This window comes from Heterocephalus glaber, unplaced genomic scaffold (assembly GCF_053883595.1).
Source record: "Heterocephalus glaber isolate CG9 unplaced genomic scaffold, H.glaber_assembly_v1.0 deba00001523, whole genome shotgun sequence".
NCBI lineage: Eukaryota > Metazoa > Chordata > Mammalia > Rodentia > Bathyergidae > Heterocephalus > Heterocephalus glaber.
The window spans coordinates 2131637-2150316 of record NW_028258327.1 but is presented as its reverse complement, the minus strand read 5'-3'; the positions used below and the strand labels follow the sequence as shown (position 1 = coordinate 2150316).

General features: G+C 38.4%; 1 long non-coding RNA gene across 1 annotated transcript in view; it reads left to right on the top strand.

The window, feature by feature from the left end:
- Window positions 1–13244, top strand: part of LOC147824938 (uncharacterized) — a 68592-nt gene extending 55348 nt beyond the window's left edge. The window contains exon 3 of the long non-coding RNA XR_015441521.1: window positions 12986–13244. This is a non-coding gene — a long non-coding RNA (uncharacterized LOC147824938). The remainder of the gene's footprint in view (window positions 1–12985) is intronic.
- The last annotated feature ends 5436 nt before the right edge of the window (window positions 13245–18680 follow it).

The window sequence follows — 18680 nt, the reverse complement described above, 5'->3', positions numbered from 1 at the left end:
CTCTGATCAGTCTTATGTTATTCTTCTTTGTATCATGTAGCTGCTGCTGGATTGATTTCTCATGATCCCTTATTATTTTAAAGAAATTTTTCTTTTCCTGGTCATTAATTGCAATCTTATCTTCTATATCTGAAATTCCATCCTCACATTGGCTCATTCTGCTATGTAAACTTTCAATGGAGTTTTTAATCTCCTGGAAATCAGTTTGCATCTATTTCCTGGATTCCATTTGTTTCATATGTTGCAATTCCATCATGTTCCTCAGCTCCTCTATTTTTCAATCTGTGTCCTCTTTAGATTTATTAATCATGTCTTGCACTGTGTCCCAAATCTTTGCTGTTATCTGAGAAATTATTTCTGATTTCATTTTTTCCAGATCCTCTTTTGTTGCCTGTTCAGGAAATCCAGGTGGTTGAGTGTCAGATTGTTCTACCTCATTTCCCTTTGGGGTTGCTTTAGGTGATCTGGAAGTCTGGTTTTGAGACTTATTTATGTGTCTTCTCATTTTGATGGGCGGGTTGCTCCTGGAACCCGTGAGGTTCACCTCCTCGGTGCTGGGAGTGGCTGTGCTCCTCAGCACTGGGGGTGGTGGTATGGCAGCCCAGAAGGCTCCTCCTCAGCACTGGTGACCAACTTCTTTTGTTTCTTCACTTGCATCAATAAATCAATTTAAAGGACAAGCTGACACATGAAATACAATCTCAAATTTAACTGAAGTAATTCCACTCTCCTATTAAATATATTTAATTATATTTCTTAATTTAAACAGTTATTTAATAAATTTATTTATTTTCTTTTGTCTTGATATAGAAGGACAAACATGCAGAAATAATAAGTGATCTCTCAAACTCCTCTTACCTTGTGAAGAACAGAGAGAAGAGGCAGGTTGAGATTTGTAGCTTTTCCATTTAGTGTTTGAACTACTTAAGAAGATATCTTAAACTACTAAGAGAAAGATTAAAAATACTAAGCACAGAGAAAAATTCCCATTCTTTTGTGCTGTTTGGTTATGATGTCATGCCCCGTGGCCCCGCAACCATGATCAAGATGCTCCTCTGAATAAACTGATATGACTGAATTTAGGACAAAATATCCTCTGAGTATCGTGTCCTAGAGAGACAGCCATAATCTGAGTGGCAGCCAGCTCTGACTTTGCTGTACCCCTTTGACCCCAGCCTCTTCACTCCATCCTGGGTAGACCTACCTCACCTAGAGTGAAGCAATATGGCACAATGTCTCAATTTGCTGGTGGTAATGGACTGTATACAACCTCCTCCTCCTCTATGTCAAGAAGCTTCTTTCAAAAATGTGGAAGTGGGCCTGGGATTTAGCTCAGTGGTTCCAGTGCCTGCTTCTCAAGTGCAAGGTCCCGGGTTAGATCCCCAGTACCAAAAAAAAAAAAAAATGTGGAAGCCTGCTTCCTATCTGGGGTGGAAGATCAAGCACAATTAGATATTCAGTTAGCAAGGCTTTGACTTTCATCTCCTGTAGAGCCTCACTGGAGTTAGTGAGGCAGACAGGAACCTGCATCCCACAGTACATAACCTTTCTATTTATTGAGCATAAACAGACTAGGTCCTCTGCTGGATCATGAATACAAAGATAAATATGATGGGGTCCCTGTTCTGAAGGGACATTCTAATGGGTAGACAGCAGGCAAGTTGAGACAGGAAATTGTACAAGATGCTTGTACTATGCTTTTAGTGCTTGGATCTATTTTGGGAAGAAGATAAGTTTGAACAAATGGACCTAAGAATTCAATCTTTGCAACAAGATGGGAGATTATTACAATTCTTTTTTATATGTTTTGGCAATTAACATAATTTTCTTCATACCCATTTTATTATAAAAAGTATTTAAAGTGTCTTCAAAGATAAAACTATCATGTATTTCCCCTAAAACACAGGTATGGAAAGCATCAAAATAATTTTAAGTTGTGCCAAATTTATACTGGCAATACTGATTTCACTTTTGAATTTTTTAAGTTAACAATTGAGTAGGTTAAATGATATTTATAAAATATATGTAAGTCATATTTCTCAACCCTGGCAACCAAAAACTTGTTTTGTAACATGCATATAAATGAAGAGAAAGATAAAATGAACCTCTGTGTCTATCACCTGGTTCTGTCAATTATGATCAGTCTTATAAATTATCAGTAATTTGTCAATGACTTAACAAAACTGACTAAAAAAGAAATAAAATACATGAACACTTCCAAACAAATTGAAATAATGATTAAAAATCTTACATTATTGATCAGAATGTGTATTACTAATTCTACTCCTAGCTTTACACACTAGATAAAATTCTGCACATGCACACTTGGAACATATACAAGATATAGTGACTAAGTACATTACATTGGAGAAGCCCACACTGAAAAGCAAGAGCTAATATCTTTTAAAGTTCCATTCAAAGTCTTAAAAAGAAATCTGAATGATTGCCAATGAATCTTAATGGTTGCAAAATGATCCCCCATGCTCATCCCTCACCAAAAGGGCACAATGAGAGTCTACAGCAACTACTTTCCCCTAAGTTTTACTAGGGATTATGAGGTACACTGTTCTCTTCCAGTTAGACTGTCAGAAGTCTGACCCATGCTTGTTTCTTTGTCTGTAGAAAGGGAAAATAGATGCTCCTTGATCCATGATGGGTTATGTCCCAATAAACTTGTTAGAAATTGAAAATACTTAATGGAGTTTATCTGTGGATTGTCATAGCTTAGTGACACAGTGACATACTGCTGAGTCTTTGCTGTTCATCCTCGTGGTTATGAAGCAGAAGGGGAGTTGCCACTGACCACCATCTTCAGAGTTTATTGGATTTTTTTATTTGTTTGTTTTCCAAGTACTTCATTGTAAATTATTTTTAAGATTACAGAAGTAATACCATGATTGAGAATTTAAGTTTTGCAAGATGAAAAAAGTTCTGGAGATGAACGATGGTAACGGTTGCGTGCAATGTGGATTACTTAAAGCTACTGAGCTACAAGTGGTAAATTTGATGTATATCATATCACAGATTTTTCTCAAAGATAAGTAATGTGATTAACTTATAAAAATTTCCCTTGATATCAAGTTGCACAAAGAGTGAAAGTTATCTGTCTCTACTCCCCTATGCCCTCCCAGCTTCCCTACTTCTCTGTACCTCCTCCCCAGTTTTGACATATCTTTTTGGGTAATCGCCTAAGTCTTCCCATTAATGACATGTGTATGTTTGTGTTTAACTGATCTGTCAAGTCTCTTTTCCACTGTGTAAATACAGTTATAACAGTTAAATAAAATAAAACTTACTGAGGAGAACATCATTTGGAAACTGCTTTTTTTATTTTCTTTTTTTTTCTTTTTTTCTTTTCCTCTTTCCTCTCCCCCCCACCTCCCCCACCACCCTAGACTTTTACTTCCTATTATACAATATCAATTACACATTTTTAAAATTAAAATATCAAGACCTAGAAGACATTATCACAGATTTTACAGAATTTAAAAGGATATAGAAAGCATACTACAAAAGTCTTTTCTGAAATAAATTTGACAACTTCTAAGAAGTACCTTGGAAGACATTAATGAAACTAACTCTGGAAGAAATATAAAATTTGAATAGCACCTATTAAAGAAAGTATATTCCTAGCTTCAAAACCTACCTATATGACAACGACAGGCTCGTGTACATTTTAACTGATAAATTATATCAAACATTTAAAGCAGAAAAAAAAGGAATACTTCTCCCCTCATTTTAGGAAATCAACATTGTGCTAATCCTAAAACTGGATAAAGATAATAGAAGAAAAAAGTATGAACGTAGATAGAAATTTGTTTAACAAAACAAACTATCAGAAGTCAGATCTGGCAGTATGTAGAAAGTGGTTTTGTTATAGAGATGGCAGTGTTGGTTCAGCTTTGGAAGATCCACCTCCAAAAGTCATCATTTTGACAGAGGAAAGGAAAAAGCCATATGATCCTGTCACTAGTTGGAAAAAGAGTATTGGACTAAATTCTACAGCTGTTCATAGTAAAAGCTATCAGGAGACTAGAAGTAGAACAGAACCTTCTCAACAGATTAGAGATATGTACTCCATACTACCAGTGAGAACGCCTTATATGAATGGAGAAGATACAATGCTTTCTCCTTAAGGTGGGGAACAAGGGCAGATATGCTTACTCTTTATCTGTCCATTAAACTTTGAAACAGGCCTAAATCAAAATAGTCTGGCAATAAAATGACACAATTAAGATAGGATTGGCAAGGTAGAAGCAAAATCTTTATATGTAGATGAAATGATCATCTACAGAGAAAATACTAAGAAATCTCTAGGAGCCCCTAGAACTTGTATTTGAATTTAGCAGGATTAGAAAACACAAGGTATATATAAAAATTCAGGTCTGTGTATACTTGCTATAAATGAAGAATTGGATATTGAAATTTAAAAGTTATCTAGAAGCACAAAGGACCCAGAAAAGTTAAAAAAAAAAAAAAACGATGTTGGAAGGCATTTAATACCTAATTTTAAGACTTCTTCTAAAGCTACAGTAATCAAGGCAGTGTTGGTGTAAGGAAAGACATATAGATCATTTAAATAAAACAGAGAATCTAGAAATAGAACCACACATATATGGTCCACTGAGTTTTGAAAGATTATTTAACATTAGCATTTTATAGAATATAAACTCAATTCAAGAGCTGAGGAAAAGATAGTGTTTTCAGCAAACAGCACTAGAACACCTGGTATCTGTATATAAAAAATTAACCTCAACCCTTTATTTCCATACATAAAAATAACTTGAAAGGATCTATGAGCCTAAGTGAGAAAGCCTAAAAGTATAAAACTTTAAGAAGAAATTATAAGGGAAAATGTTTATGAATTTAGGGTAGGCAAGAACTACCTAGGATACAAAAAACATGAGGTATAAAAGAAAAAAATTGATAAATGAGATTCCATCAAAATTTAGAACTTTAAACAACATCACTAAAATGAAAAGTAGTCCTTAAACAGACCATATTTACAATGCATATAACCTATGATCAGAATATATAAAGAACTCTTACAGCTCATTAATAGATAATCCAATTAAAAAGTAGACAGAAGATGATAAATAGCCAGTACAGCACAAGGAAAGGTGTGCAACTCCTTCTCTGCCCTAGCAGCATGGAATGGCGGTGGGGGAGCTTCCTTCTGGGTGCTGGGACTGGCTCAGCCTCTCTGCCCTAGAAACATGGAATGCCAGAGTTTATCGTAATGCTATCTCTAGGAGAAAAATCAAAATTCAAAATTTCTACCAATATCTACTGCTTCTGCAACATTTTAGAGTTGAGAAATCATTAAACCATTCCAAGTACAGTACCATCTGTATATGCCTGCCAACCTGGTTGGTATCTGGTAAGTAATTTTAATTTTTATTGTCAATAACATTATGTGAATATTCTCAAATAGCAAGTTTTGTTTTTGCTTAATTTCTGCAATGATTCATCATCTGAGTTCAGCTCTTTTTGGGGAACTCTGAATTATTTCTCTGTGTCTATCACAAAGAAAAACGGGTAGCCATCTCTTGCCCTTGCTGTTTCTCTAATGTTTTCTTTATTCCTAGTAAAGCATTATCATCTTACTAAGAAATGCAGTGGGTCAGTCATTCTAGATTTATGTTTTTTTGTGTGCTAGAGAAAAATCCCCGAGTTCTCTAAGGAAGTATTCCAACTCTGTTTACTTACAAAGATATGTCAGAAGGTTCCTTATGAGAAGAATTTTGGTCCTTCATTTTGTGCTCTTACTTTAAACACAGATTATCCATTATTCTGCTGTTTGTCAGAATCCCTACATTTTTCATTTTACCTTCATTTTCTGCACCATAGGTTTCCATTCTGAGGTGGAGATAAATCATGCTGGCCCAACCTGTTTGTAGTATATTAATCACCCAGTTCTCCTGAATGGGCTTTTCATATGGTTGCCTGTTTTACATCTGTTCATTCCTTTCTCCTAAAAGAAGCAAAACCTATTCCTATGTAAAATTCAATGTAAAGTAGTATATTTGCCCCTAGGATATTTCTATTGATTGAAGACTTATCAGAAAGTATTTGAATTAGGGAGATGCTATCATTTCTTTGTGTTTCATGGTATTTTGTTCCTTTTCTACTCCTTTAAGGAAAGCAGCACCCACAGTGAGCTCCTGATGATTCCTTCAAGCCTGAATTTGCAGAACAGAGCAGAAATTACCTGATTTCACTTATCAGCCAATCCACAGATAAACCTAGTGATGCTTTTGCAATAGAAGGGCATAGAAAGAAATTTATTTGCAAGGCATATAAATGACAATGAACAAAATTGTTATTCTCTTAAAACAGAATGTGGGAGAAACTAATTCTTACAAATATTATCTTTTTATTTTTTATTTTGAGAGAGGACTCTCACTAAGTTTCCCAGGTGGGACTCAAATATACAATCCTCCTGCCTCAACCTCCCAGACTCCTGGTATTACAGAAGACTCAAGTCACTTCTGAAGTGAACATAAAATGTAATTTTTACTTTAAAATTAGAGTTAAAATGGAAGCTATTATTAATGTCTTGTACAGACAATCTGCTAATGCAGTGCCAGTTACATTACTTGAATCATAGCGTGGCATCATTGATATAACCTAATATTTCTTAGTATTTTGGCTTATTTTAATGACAGTAGCCTTTAATCTGTGTTTTTGAAAAGACAGAAAAAAAGACTGTTCATTTTTTCCCTAGACAAGCATTTGAAAGCTATCATTGGTTTATTTTGATGCTATGGTTTCTGTAGTCATTTTAAAGCACATTTGCAAATACTGCTATACAGCATAACTGCTATTATCTCCCTGCTCTTTCCATTGTTCTCCAGCTTTTCTCTTAACAATCAGTCTTCCCCCAGGTCCCATTCTTGGTCCTTCTCCCCTTACGCATGCTGCTTGGACCCATGGTCATCGCTGCCTCCCATGGCCTTGGGCTTCCATACGCCTTGCTCTAAGACTCTTTTTCTCTATATCCCACTGCTGATGAGCTCAGGAAGTTGTAGCTCCTCGGAGAATAGCACACAAGAACAGGTTCTTTTCTTAAGCTACTGATTTGCTTTTAACCTGATTCTCATTGAATCATGAGCTTGACTGTGTTTGTCATAAATTTCCTATAGTTGCTGATTCGGTGTGCATTTTTAGGGCTGACATTAAGTTCTTTAAAACTCAGTGTATTCTGTCACCTTTGGTCTTGGTAAAACTCCCAGTTCCTGTGGGTGTTTATAATCAAGTGTGCTATTCCTCTTCCCAGAGCCCATTACATGCCACACAGCTGCTGACCATGATGACCTAATGGTCAACATCAGAAGGAAGTAAATAACTTTCCCCTGCTCCACTTTTCATTAAATCAACCAATCCACGAGGTCCACAGGCCTTCACAAAGCCATAGTTCTACAGCCCCCTCTCCGGTTCCTCATACACTGGCTGAGCTCTCTGACGCTGTTAGAAAAGCACCTCCAAACTCTCTCTGTGTGTCTGTAAGTAACACATATCTTCTGTGTCATGCAATTGTGTTTCACCTCATCCCTTTGTCTCATCTAGCAGGTATGCTGTAACCTGAATTTCCCATGGTGAAGCCTCTCCTAGAGAGTGGCTGTTTTGACTTATGAACATTCTTTTTTTCTTCCAGTACTGGAGATTGAACCTAGGGCCTTTGCACTAAGATAAATCCCTAGCCCTTTTTTATTTTGAGACAAGTCCTTACTAAGCTACTAACCTGCCCAAGCTAGGCTTGAACTGGCATCCTCCTGTCTCAGCTTCCCAGAGCACTGGGATTATAGGTGTGTACCATCACGCTTGGCTCCTTATAGCTGCTCTTAAAAGAGACACCTTAAGACCAAATTAGAAAGAAACTGTAACAATAAAAATCACAGCTGTTTCCCTCTACTCTTGCCATTAGGAAGTTCAGGACAGATTTGATGGCTACCAGCAGCTATTTAAAATCTGTCTTTTGGGTGTTAAACAATCCTGTCTTAATCTCTTCCACCTCAATTTTTCAGCTGTTTATTTTTATCCTGTTATGATGTATGTTTTCTATAGTCTTGCTTTGTAACCAGGGCATGAATATAAGCGCATGAATATAATATAACGTGACATAGCAGATGATATATCCACACACCCTTATTGAATATCTCTACCTTGATGTTCCACGCAGATATATGTTAAAATTCTTCATGTTTGAAATTTATCCTTCTCCCAAATTCTGTCATGAACTAATACAACCAGTTTTCCAAGCCAGTAGTAATTAGTATTTGACTCTTTTTTTCTCTCTTTCAACCTTATGCCTAAGTAGGCATTGAGTCCTTAAACCATATTGTGGGCTTTCCTCTCTGGCCCCATTGTTGCTGTCCCACCTCGACATTTTTATTTTCCATACCGAGGATCAAACTCAGGACCTTACACTTGCCAGGCAGGTGCAGCACTACTGAGCTACATCCCTAGCCCCCACTTGGACTAACAATGGGTTTTTTGTTACTCCCAATTGTTCTGTGTTCTGCTTCTAGAACAACCTTCCTAAGATATATGCTTGATCTTATTACTGCCTATTAAAAACCCATCATCATCTCCACATTGTCTATAAATAAATTCCAAAATATTCTGTAGGATGGCCAAGGCTCTTCATGATTAGAAGAGTGAGATCTCGTCTCTCTATGGGAACTTATCCCTCCCCCTGTCCAGGGCTCCCCACTCTCTTGAGTTGCCATGTGATGCAGGTTGGAGGCTCTTGAAAACGAACTCTGAGACAGAGATTGGAGACCAAGAGTTTTACCGGGGTGTGCTCGGGGGATTACCGCCTATAAAAGAGAAGGAAAAAATAGGAGAGCTGGAGGAGAGGTTAGAATATGAAACATAGTTGGCCAGTTAGCTTGCATGGAAATTGGCAAATAAATCAGGGTTTCCCCTCCTTTGGAGTGCCCCTTTACTGACTTACCTCTGGCTGCAATGCAATCTCAATCAAGGGCTTAGCTGAACCACAAAAAAAAATCGAGAACAGTGTTGGTGAACCTATAGCATGGACGCTGCAGTGGGCTGTTTGTTATCATTGAAAGCTCTAAAAGGTTTGCCATCACTGGTCTAGAAGCTGGGGCAGAGCTGTCCGGAGATTGAAGAAAAGGACAAGGTACCCACAACCCTTTGCCACCACTGGTCAATGGATGTGGGCTTCCCCTTGAAGTGGGCATGACTTTGGGCAAGACACTTGCTTTCAGCTGAGGCAATTTGAAGAGGCTGGACAGTTGGCGAGTATGTTCAGGCACTAGCTGCAGCAGTAGGTCTTTCAAGCGAGGTTTGCAGGAGTTCCATATGGCTTAGCAGTTTATAGTTCATTGAATACCACCGGCTCTGCTGGGTTGGAAACAAGGTTCAAGTTCAAGACTGGCATTTGGCTCTCATAGCCTTGTGGAATAAGAAGTAAAGGAGTCTTCTGGCAAAGTCAAACCTAGTCCTTGGTTTTCTATTTCTTGGACTAAGAAGTTGAGAATCATTGATTGTCATCATACTTTACTAATATACTCAGTCCAGTCTTCAAATCAGACAATTCATCATGTTCTTTACGGCAGTAGTTTTGAAATGGGCAATTCCCCCCCCCACCAGGGGACATCTTGCCATAACAGAGTGTGTGTGTGTGTGTGTGTGTGTGTGTGTGTGTGTGTGTGTGTGTGTGTGTCCCGGCCCGCGGGTAAGTCAACGGAGACCCTAGAGGGGGAGCGAGGATGAGAGGGGACAGGGGACACGAGAGATGGAGACAAGACAGGTTTCTGATCAAGTCTCGTTTATTGCAGAAGCTGTTACAACATATATACCGTAGGGCTAGAGGGGAGGAGCAAGAGGAGGGTACTGGGGCTACTTCCTTGTTGCCGGGTAGATTTGCAGCAGGCCCGGATATGTCCGTAAAAGGCACTCAAGAGTTCTAGCGGGGGGGCAAGGCCCCCCACATGTGTGTGTATCCTGTTGGCATCTAGTGGACAGAGTCCAGGCATGGAGAGGTCCTCAATGCATGGAACAGCCTCCACAGGAAAGGATGATCCGGCCCCAAATGTCAGCAGTGCTGAGCTTGATGTCCATTCTGGAAAACAGCGATATCAACTGTTTCTCCTGCATCTGGGGACCCCTCACCCTATCTCTCACCACTAGCTAGATTTTTCACTGTTATCTCATCCAGGTAATCAACCTCAGACTCCTTCCTATTTCTCTGGGGTTCTATTGCCTAAAACCATTCCTGTATCAATTAAGATTTTAGAGGAAAAATAAACCAACCCACCTAAGATTGCAGAAACTTACTGGAAACATATTTGGTAACTCACAGAAACTTCAGGAAGGCTAAATTCTTCTCTTCTCACCGAAATTAGCCCAAATCATATGTATCCTTACACCCAAAACTATACAAGGATGGTCTGGTAAGGACATTGCCACTGGTACTGAGCACTAAATTTGCAACTTGCTCCACTGTGGCACTGTGATACTACAGTTTCTCAGTACTAGGTGATGCTGCTACAGGGGCAAAAACCCTTTTACCCCAGTCCTCTACTTAGCCTGTTTTACAGTCCATAGTGGGTGTATCTATCGGATGAAAGCTAGGTTGTTAGTTACACCTGATGCTGTGAGTCTGAGTCTCAGATAACCTCAGCTTGGATGATGGAAGTAAGGGTTTCTGGTGTGAACACACCTCATAAGGTGGAGAATTCCTCAGGCACAGGAAAGTGTTTAGATGCTAGAAAGCAAAAAGTGACAATTTTCAAGTGGAGGTGTTAACTCTCTCTGATGTTTGCACTCTTTTCAGGTCATTTTGTTCTTAACATTTCTAACAGCAGAAAATTTGGATGTGTATAGCTTTCTGCCTTTTTCCAGTGTGTTAGCTCAGATTAATTCATAGGTTATCAAAACTACAACTTCTGCACACACATCCCACCCTTCAAGCTTATATTTTGGAACCAATTTAGATAGTTACTATATTTACTTCTTCAGAATAAAGATAAGGTGTATGCCCCCAAAGATCTTACCTTTCTTGTTCTAATTCATTTTAACATGTGTCAGCAGTGCTGAAATAAAGAATACTGGAAATAGTTTCCTAATGAAGTAAAGCTGGGACAGTGTGGCTTTTCATTTGTTTGCTTGATTAATTGGATGCCTATCTCTTTTACAGTAGATAAATCCACATGTAAAGCTATATCAAGGCAGAAACACAATAGACCTTTTTAAAATGTTCAGTTCTTGTATGACATTTTCTGCTATTTTTTTGTCACTTGATGGATATTTTTCCATTCACCTTTTATGACACCATTGAAGTTGAAAAGCTGTGTGTCTCATGAATGAGTTGATGCTATCAAAAACTGACAGTGCTTTGCAGAAGTTTCTGGTAGCCTATCTCATAAAATAGCAATATTGTCTGTAAGATTCAAATTGCCAATGTGGTAGAGTAGTTGTTTTTTAAAAAAACATTAAAGTATTGGAAGTATCCAAAAGCAGGTCTACTTTGACTTTCTTAACGAAAGGGGCAGCCAATTTGCTTATCACTGTTAGAGAAATTTAGTATGTGTTGGTGAGAACCCATTGTTTTAGTCCATTTTTGGTTGCTTTAACAGGGAAGTTTATTTAGTTGTCAGCTCTGGAGGCCTAAGAGCATGGCAGCTACAACTGTTAGGCTTAGGCAAGAGTGTCCTTGGCTATGCCCTTAATTTTTCTCCTTGACTTTAAGTCTTCCAAAAATATGGATAATGGTACCTCAAAGGTCTTGAATAGTCCCTTCATTTTTTTCCTTTTGTGACTAACTGGGATACTTTTAAAGACCTATCTTCAAGTTCACATATTCTTTCTTTTGCTTGGTCTAATCTGTTGTTGAGATTTCAACTGCATTTTTAATTTGACTTATTGAACTTACTGAACCAAATTTTCTGTTTGGTTCTTTTTCAAAACCTCTCTTTGCTAACTTTTTCACTCATATTCTGCATTATCTTCCTAATTTCATTTTAAGTATTTGTCTGCATATTCTTGGATCTCTTTGATTTTTTAAATAATCATTTAAAAATTATCAAGAATTTCACCCTGTTGATTTTTTTTAATTTGTTGGTAGAGAGTTACACTGTTCTTTTGGAAGCATCACATTACCTTGTTCTTAAACATATTTCTTGTGCTCCTACACTAAAATTTGAACTTTTAGTGGATAAGGTAGCTCTACTGCTTTTATGGTGGCTGTCTTAGCAGCTTTCTCCCGAAAGTATGTTTTGCAATCTTGATTTGTTAAACAATGTTGCCTTTGTTTCTAGCTGGGTATCATAGCATAAACTCCCTATAGCTTTAGTTACTGATGAATCTGGGCATAGAGAGTAGTGCAGTCAGAAAGATGCACTGTCCCTCTGGGCCACACAAGTGGGGACACTAGCAGTTCAGGGAGGTATAGTGCAGAAAGCAGTGGATGTGGGATGCTCATTGTATGGATAGCCCCACAATGGGATTGGTGGTCCCTATTGGGAATGTGTTTCCTCAGGCCCTGTGGATGCTTGCTCTGATAGCAGCAAGAGACTCTGGCACTGGCAGTCCCAGCAGTGATGAGAGGCCTGAAGTACTTGTTCTCTGACCAGTCAGTGGTACATGAGGAGAGCACACTCTGGGAGGCTCTCACAGTCCCGACAGCAGTTCATGGTGATGCAGGGGCAGGAATGGGGCAATGGCAGAACTCTGTAGATGGGATGGCAAAGGGAACCATAATGTTTCTGCTGTTGGCAATGCATGCCTGGGCAGGACTGAGGCTGGTACCAGAGTTCCTCACAGGCTTCATTGGTCATATGTGCCTGGGGGCAGGTGCCAGGTGGAGCAGGGGCTTTTCTCCCCCAAATCCTTCAGCAGTAGCACACAGCAGGAGCTAGAGCAATGGCCAAAGCCACATTGCTGCTGAAAGCCCCTCACTGCACTCTTGCAGGTGGAGCAGAAGAAACCATGGGGTTTCTTTGTGTTCTCTCAGTAACAGGCACCTGACCCCAGCTCTGGATGGGAACAGCAGAAACAGCATAAACAGCATGAGCGCCTTACTTCACACTTGATTCTGGCTCAAGTCAACACACAGCTGGCTGTGCTCTTGGTCTCAAAAGGCAAGTATCTAAATCTTCTGGTTCTCAAGGGCAGTGCCCTCCACTCCCCTGTGTCAAATCACCTATCCTCTACCATGTAGCTTCAGTCACAGTCACTCTGATCAATTTGCCAAGTAGCGATCCCCCAAGCCAGTCCAGTTCAATGTCTGCAGGGTCGTGAAGATGAGACTGTGGGTGGATTTCTGGCCCTTAGAACAGTCTCAGACAATAGCTCACTTCTCCAGATGGCTCCTGGCTACAGTTCCCTGGGGCTTTGGTGGGAGATGACGAGCTCCTGTTCCAAAGCAAAGCTATTATGTAGATTTTTAGGTTATTTAAGTGGGGTGCCAGCCTGTGATGATTATTAAACTTCCCTGTAGAACTAGAATTGCTAGCATCCACATCCACACTGATAGTTTGCTGGAATTCTTTCCCCCTTACCTCTGCAGAAGGAAAACATCCCCCCTCCTCAGCTGTGGAGTCAGGATGGCAGATGCCAGGATGTTTTGTTTTGTTTTGTGCTATTGCCCCATGTCCCTGATTCTCATGTTCCAGGCTCTTTCTTCTTGGTTTCCAGTTCTCCCACAGTTGCTCGCCTCAAAAGGCAACTTCTTACTTTGGCTCTTCTTTGTCGAGGAGGAGGGCAGTGCTACGTGGGTGTGTTCTTCCATCTTGGGTCTCCTTTCCTTTGGGATTTGGCTGATGTTTTTCTCATAAGTGCAACTTGAAATCGTCTCCAAACTTTGACTGGGTCAGCAAGAAAGAGGAGGTGCAATGGTCTCCCATTAGTATTCTCCAGTAAGGAGGGGAGGACCTTCCTGGGATTAAGGCAACAAACTTCAAAAGCCATAGGAAAAAAGGGGTATAACCAGCTTTGAGAGTCCACAATTCTTGTAGACATTCATGCTGTACAGAGGTATAATCTTATTGTTGATTAAGGCTTTTTAATTTTTAGAGTGTATGACATGAAGTTTTAGTTGTTATGAGGGGCTGATTCTTCATCTGAAACATGAAGCAAAGTATTAACTTGCCTGGCTGCACTTTTACTATCATTGAAGTAAGGACTTAATTTTGTGACTTTCAAGTAAAATTAGATTGGGTACATGGGTACTGAGATGTGTAAAATGAGGTCAGTATTTAGGAAACATGAAGCACAGAGCAAATGTACAGGAAGTAGAAGGACAAAGCAATTATCAGGACCTTATTTAATTTACTAGCAAGTTGTGGTCTGGTAATGCAAAAGCAAAAGTCTTAAGATAAAAGGAACATATAAAAGGCAGACATACATGTTTCCCTTGTACAGTAAAATATAACTTTTTAATGTTTCACTGTGTATCACAATTACTTGAGCAACATATACATCATCATTTCTTTGCAGTTCCCATATCATATTTAGCATGAACTCTCAGCACTTGTAAATTCACGATACAGTCTTTCTTCAAGAGAAAAAAGCTTTTTACTATAAAGTAAAAGAAATACAAATAAAATTAGTGGTTATAAAAGTGGAGGATATTGAAGAATTTGATTAGAGAATACTTTTAAATGTGTGGGGGTTTTTGTTTGGTAGTATAGACTTTATCCTTAAGGTTTTTTAATAATTAAGGTGAATAAAAAATTTGAAACTTGAAGCATGCTGTCATCATGTATTATTGTACTTAGACTAAAACCAGCTTTCAGAGGAGTTTGGGGGAAATAAATTTTTAAAAATTAATTTTATGGTGCCCTTTTGACACATAATTATCACATTCATCATAGGGAATTTGTACCTGTACATAATATATCATAATTCTTTTTTTTCCCATTCCTCTCCCTTCTCTTCCGTCCTTCTTCCTTTCTCCATTTACTTTGTTTCTATTGTTTTCCTTCCATTCTTTTGTTTATCTCTATTCTCTTTCTTCCCTCCCCCCTCCTCCGTTATTCCCCTTCTCATTTAAACATTTTCCTCCTCCTTCCCAAGATCTATCTTCCATTTTACTCCTTATTTACCCTTTCAGTTTCTCATACAAGAGAAAGAATGCAGTATTTGAACATATGTGTCTGGTTAATTTAACTTAAAATTATGTTCTCAAGGTGCATCATTTACCTAAAAATTTCTCAAGCTGATCCTTCTTTATGGCAGAGTAGTACTCCATTGTATTAAAAAAAAACACATCTTTATCCTATCCATTCATCCATTGATGGGCATTTTGGCTGTTTACAAGTTGTGCTGCTATAAACATGAGTGTGCATAAATTGTTGTGGTATGATACTTTTAACTCTTTCAGGAAGATACCAAGAAGGGGAATAGCTAGGTCAAATGGAACCTCTAGTTTTAGTTTTTTGAGGAATCTCCATGCTGATTTGGTTGTACCAATTTACACTCCCATCAACAGTGGAGAAGGGTTCCTTTTCTCTCACAGCATCACCAGCATTTGTTATTGGTTGGTGTCTTGATGATAGCCATTCTTTCTGGAATGAGATGGAATCACAGTGTTGTTTTAATTTGCATTTCTTGAATGACCAATGATGTTGAACTTTTTTTCATATATTTGCTGTTTGAACTTCTTTATTTGAGAAGTGTCTATTCATTTTAGATGCCCATTTTTGGATTGGGTCTTTAAATTTGGGGAATCTGATTTCTTTGAGTTCTTTATATATGCTACATATTATTTCTTTGTCTGATGAACAACTGGTAAAAAATTTTTCCCACTCTATGGGTTGTCTCTTTACTCTCTTAGTAGCTTCTTTTGCTGTGAAAAAGTTTTCTAGTAAGATGAGATCCCAGTTGTTGATTCTTTGTAATATTTCCTGTGTGAATGGGGGTTTGTTCATAAAGTCTTTGCTTATCCCTATGTCCTCAAGAGTTCTACCTATTCCCTCTTCCAGCAAATTTAGCATTTCTGTTTTAATGTTTAGATCTTTGATCCATTTTGATTAGTTCATGGTGAGAGATATAGGTCTAATTTTAATCTTTGCCATGTGGAAAACCAGTTTTCCTAGCACATTTATTTATTTATTTATTTATTTATTTATTTAATTAAATTCTTTTATTGGTACATTGTAGTTATACAACACAATTACATTTCTCATTGGGAATTGTACCTTTACATAATGCTTCTTGGTTCTTATTTTTCCCCATTCCTAGCCCTCTCTTCACGCCCTCCGCCCTTCCCTATTTACAAAGACTTTATTCCATTTTTTCCATTTCTCATCATTTTTCCTTTCCCTTCTTTCCTTTCCCCTGCCCTTCCCACTACCCCTACCCCTTTGGACCTTTTCTTCCTATTTTACATTATCGATTATTCATTCTAATCATTGGTACATTTTAGGTATACAATATAATGACATTCATCATTGGAAATTTGCACCTTTACATAGTCTCTCTTGGTTCTTATTTTTCACCCTTGCCCAGCCCTCCCTTCAACCCCTCCAGCCCTCCCTATTTACAAAGATTTTGTTCCTATTTTTCCATTTTCTCATATTAATCCCATTCCCTTCTATCCTTTCCTCTAGCCCTTCCACTTCCTTTGCCTTTGCCCCTTTTCTTCCTATTTCACATTACCTATTATACATTTAGTCCTTATTCACACTTTCAGTTTCTCACACCAGAGAAACTATTTGGTATTTATACATCTGTGTCCTATTTATTTCACTTAAGAGTATCGCCTCAATGTGCATCCACTTAGCTATAAATGTCTCTAATTTCTCATTTTTTATGGCTGAGTAGTACTCCATTTTATAAAAAAACCACATTTTCTTGATCCAGTCTCCAGTTGATGGGCATTTGGGCTGTTTCCAAGTTTTAGCTATTACAAACTGTGCTGCTATGAACATGGGCACACATATATCACTGTGGTATGATTCTTTTAATTCTTTGGGGAAGATCCCCAGCAGTGGAATAGCAGGGTCAAATGGGACTTCCAGTCCTAGTTCTCTGAGGTATCTCCATACTGATTTCCACAGTGGTTGCACCAGTCCACACTCCCACCAGCAATGGAGCAGGGTTCCTCTTTCCCCACAGCCCCATCAGCATTTGTTATTGGTTGATTTCATGATAGCAGCCATTCTTTCTGGAGTGAAGTGGAATCTCAGCGTTGTTTTCATTTGTATCTCTCGAATGACCAGTGATGTTGAACATTTTTTCATGTATTTATTTGCTATTTCTAATTCTTCATCTGGGAAATGTCTGTTCATTTCAGATGTCCATTTTTGGATTGGGTCTTTAAATTTGGGAGGTCTGATCTTTTTAGGTTCTTTATAGATTTGAGATAGTAGACCTTTGTCTGAGGAAGAGCAGGTGAAGCTTTTTTCCCACATTGTGGCTTGTCTCTTCACACTGCTGGTGGTCTCTCTTGCTGTGCAGAAGCCTTTTAATAAGAAGAGATCCCACTTGTTGATTGTTGGTGCTAGTTCACAGGCAGCTGAGGCTTTGTTCATAAAATCTTTTCCTACACTGATGTCTTCAAGGGTTCTACCTAACCTCTGTTCCAACTGGTTCAGAGTTTCTATTTAATATTTAGATCTTTAATCCATTTTGATTTTAGTTTAGCGCATGGTGAGAGATACAGGTCTAGTTTTAATCTTTGGCAAGTTGAAGCCCAATTTTTCCAGCACCATTTATTAAAGAGGCTATCTTTCCTCCAGTGAGGGTGTTTGGCTCCTTTATCGGAGATGAGATGGCTGAGTGTGTCTGACATTGTTTCTGCATCTTCTAATCTGTTCCACTGGTCCTCAAGTCTGTTTCTTTGCCAGTACCATGCTGTTTTTATCACAGTAGCTTTGTAGTATAGCTGCAGGTTGGGGATTGTGATACCCCCTGCCATGTCTCTGTTACCTAGAATTGCTTTTGCTATTCTGGGTCTTTTCTTTTTCCAAATGAATTTTTGGATTGTTTTCTCGGTCCATGAAGTATGCTGCTGGGATCTCAATTGGAATTGCATTAAATCTATATAGCAGTTTTGGAAGTATGGCCATTTTCACTATATTAATCCTTCCTACCCAGGAGCAGGGGATGTCTGTCCATTTTCTGATATCATCTTCAATCTCTCTTTTCAGAATGCCATAGTTTTCAGAGAAGAGGTCTTTGATTTCTTTTGTTAGGATGATTCCTAAGTATTTCAGTTTTTTGGATGCTATTGTGAAAGGAATTATTTGCCCTATTTCTCTCAGTGAGTCTGTCATTGTTGTAGAGGAAAGCTATTGATTTTTGTGTGTTGACCTTGTAACCAGCTACTTGACTGAATTTGGTTATTAAGTCTAGAACACTTTTGGTGGAGTTCTTGGGGTCTTCTATATAGAGTATCATGTCATCTGCAAAGAATGACAATTTGACTTCTTCATTACCTATCTTTATTCCTTTTATTTCTTTCTCTTGTCTAATTGCCGTGGCTAATGTTTCCAGAACTATATTGAACAAGAGTGGTGATAGTGGACATCCTTGTCTTGTTCCTGATTTGAGTGTGAAGGATTTCAGTTTTTGACCATTGAGTATGATATTGGCTGTTGGTTTTTCATAGATGGCTTCTATCAGTTTGGGGTAGAGACCATCTATTCCAATTTTTTGTAGGGTTTTTATCATAAATGCATGTTGGATTTTGTCAAATGCTTTTT